At 44.3% G+C, this 3,479-nt stretch overlaps 1 pseudogene; it reads right to left on the minus strand.

The window, feature by feature from the left end:
- Nucleotides 1-2,020: 2,020 nt before the first annotated feature.
- On the minus strand, nt 2,021-3,386 carry LOC103582848 (annotated as a pseudogene).
- Nucleotides 3,387-3,479: the final 93 nt, after the last annotated feature.

The following is a 3,479-nucleotide window of genomic DNA, read 5'->3' on the forward strand; positions in this document are numbered from 1 at the left end:
ATGCAAGAGCAGAAACAAAAATGCTTTTCTCCATCTTGTTTTCTCTCTGCTTCTTGTGAACATCACCCTTCCACAAGCAACAGTTCTAAGTAGCCTTCAGTCTCTGTGGAGGCGTAATTTCTTCAGAGGTCCTGGAAGCCATGCTTTCCACTTGCTTCTATAATTCTTCTAAAATGATTTTGGGGGAGGCAGCTAGCAGTCCCGACTTGTCCAACATCCTGGATTATTTAAATTTTCCAGAATGTCAGTAAATATCACATAATTTTAATTTTATTATTCTGTACACTTCCCACATAGAGTTCTCTGTCCTTCTGCTAACATTTCCTTGGGTCACTCTCTTGGCCTACCGCATACCTCTCCTGCGCCTCCCTTCCCTCCTGCATTGTGTTGATCTCCTGTTTCTTAGGTGTCATGTCTTCCTCTTCTTTGGTTTTCACTCTCATTTTACTGGAAGCTAATGTCCCCAATACACCTATGCACATGTTTGACAGTTTGACTGTGTATAAAATTCTAGCTTAAAAGTAGTTTTCCTTAATTTTTTGTTCTAGGCTTAATGTTGCTTTTGAGAACCTCAGTGACACGCTGAGACCTAATCCTTTGTGTGAGTCTTTGTTTTCTGTACATGTTCTTAGGGTATTTTTTCTCCAGGTTTGGTATTCTGACATTCCAGGATGGTGTATTTACCATGGTTTTTTATTTGGGTCAGGCAATTCATTGAGCCTTTTAATAAAGCACTGCATGTCTATAATATACAGGGTATTTTCGTATTCTGATTGGTTTCTATTGGGTAGTGGTATACTCTGCTCTATTCATGGGAAACTGTTTTCTTATGAGACATATTTATCTGTTTTGTGGAAAATACTGTTGGATATCAAATTACAAAACATACACACAGTTATACTCTGAATTCTGATACGACACTGAACGAGGACCTTATGGAAAAGCTCATTTACAAAGGTCATATACATTGTATATCGTATAACTTCGTATAATGTATGCTATACGAAGTTATTATGAAATTACAAAACATACCAACAGTTATACTCTGAATTCTGATACGACACTGAACGAGGACCTTATGGAAAAGCTCATTTACAATCCCACGCTGTCTCTATGATTTTCCAATGGTTAGTTCCAGGAATGTTAGTCAAGCCTAAAAGCCTGCACAAAGAAAGAGAAATTTCATATTATATATTGGAGAACAGTTTCCAGGATTTCTTCTCTCAAATTCTCGAGTCTTTGGAACTTGCTGGAAACAGTACACTTGTGCAGGCAGGAGAAAGTGGAGTGGTGTGGGCCTACTTTCAAGAGATGTTGAGGAGATCTTTTATTTTTTACATTTCTTATGCTTCATCAGCATCATCAGTAGACAGAACTTTGGTTAGTTTTATGAAATGCAACATGTAAACATCTAATCCCTTGTCTTCTGGGAAAAAGGAACTGCAATGACTTGAGAATGTGGGTGTTGCCTCAATCACACACACCCATTGTCAAACTGTAAAAATCCCTCACCCTCCTAGCTGGCATACATACAGTACTATGTGGCAAAGGTACAGCAAAGGTGGGCTTGAAACCCAGACTCCATCTGTCTCCTCAGTAGCAGAGGCCAGGCTGCCTTTTACAAGAAAGCTTCACAGCTGAATCCAGTCCCTCCTGCTCTCCCAAACCAGTCATTCCTTTTGGCACCAGCCAAAAGACAGAAGAGCTAGCTCTAGCCTCTCCTGGGAAAAAAAGATGGCTTTTTAAAAAAAATACATAAGTAGATCCATCGTTTTCTCTCTTTTCTGAGATGGCCGACGTCATGGTTGTCCACAAAGTCAGTGCTTACGTAGCTCACTCAGAGCACTGCTGTTGGCAGCTGCAGCTGCTGCTGCAGTAGGACTTTCAGTGTGGTGTGTTTTCAAGCCTCACCCCCACATCCTCTGAGTCCCAAACAGTCAGCATCTGAGCACACTCCTCACTTCTGGATTTTTCCAAAGATTGGAGATTTCCAGGGGGGTCTCAGGCTATCATTCCAGTATCAAGCTTGGTTCTTCAGCTTCTTCAGTTGTTTTGTTGCTCACGTAGCAAGGGCTTTTGCTTCATTAGTCTTCGATCTCTGTCCTTCACTTAACAGTTCAGGAACCACTGGCCCAGCTTCTACTAATTTCAGTAAGTACTTCATTCCCAAATGCTGTACACAAGAAGTCCCTTATCAGTGCAGTAGCACAAGCTACTACTCCATCTGCACAATCCTCATCTCCAGCAACGTCATCAATGAAAGACAATAAATTCTCCTCTGGGTTGGACCAGTGTCACAGCTGATGTCCATTCTCCTCATCTCCCTTCAATCCCCGGATGATTCTGACTGTGCTTCCAGGCAGCCTTCCCTTAGCTCACTCAGATAATCCACCAAGTCATAGTCTGATTTGTCCGCCTGGGCTGGGGAGGCCTGCTGAAAAGGCCTCTAGGTGCATCCTCTAGGAACAACCTCTCCACCAGCAGCAAGGGCAATATCACCAAAAACTGACAGAATCTGGGGCTTCACAGACCTGTGGACATTCTCATTCCCCAGGTTGTCCAATTGCAGCTGTGTCACGTCATCACAGAAGGGTATGATGTTGGATTGCAGAGCAAGGCATACATCTCCCACTAAGCCCACAGCTACCGAAGAAACATGGTGCTCAGCATTATTTTTCAATCCAGTGCCCAGAAAGGGTTTAAGGGCCGCTTTGTGCGTGGAAATTCACCACCCAGCACTTCCACCAGTGCGCTCACTGCCGTCAGGGCATCCTCTTGCCTTTTGGACTCTATACAAGTTTGCTTTGGTGAACTCCAATGAGTTCCGTAGTGCATTAGTAGCAGTTAGCTTCACGTTATTCCTAGGTTCTTCTTTCCCCGTCCCCTGGATTATGGCAGTCAGAATCGTATCGAATTTATCCTGTAGCTGCTCTGGGTCTGTATCTCGGCAAACATAATCAGTAGCTTCCAATGTCGATTCTTTCCTGTGCTCTGGCTCTTGGGGTTTGTGACATCGGTTGCGTGCTGAGGAATGAGTTCTAGCCACTGTTTGCTGGGATCTGTGCACGCAGTACCAGTCACACTGTGAAGCAGAGCTGGGCCACTAAATTTCTGTGCCCAGCTCTGCTTCACAGATTCTGTAAAGATTCTGTGCCCAGAATCTGCAAAACATTATTCCTGACTTCCCATCGAACGTTAGCATCAATAGCAAGCCACCTCTGCTGATATCGTGCCTTGATAAAAAGTTCTTGATTTGTAGACCAGCTGCTACTCTGGCAACCTATTTCCTGGATTTGCCAGCCCTCTGGACAGTTCCACAAGGAAAGTGGGCAGGTAGGTTTCTCCAAGGCCGCAGGATCCAGGAATTTCTGTGACACTTCTAGTTCCTATCCTTCCAGGAGACCACGGCGACTCCTCCTAAGGCGGCGGTGGTTGATGGGAGTGATGGGGGGTGGGAGGGTGGAGGGGCTCGATCTGGG

The sequence above is a fragment of the Galeopterus variegatus genome, unplaced genomic scaffold (assembly GCF_000696425.1).
Source record: "Galeopterus variegatus unplaced genomic scaffold, G_variegatus-3.0.2 Scaffold18152, whole genome shotgun sequence".
NCBI classification, from domain to species: Eukaryota; Metazoa; Chordata; class Mammalia; order Dermoptera; family Cynocephalidae; genus Galeopterus; species Galeopterus variegatus.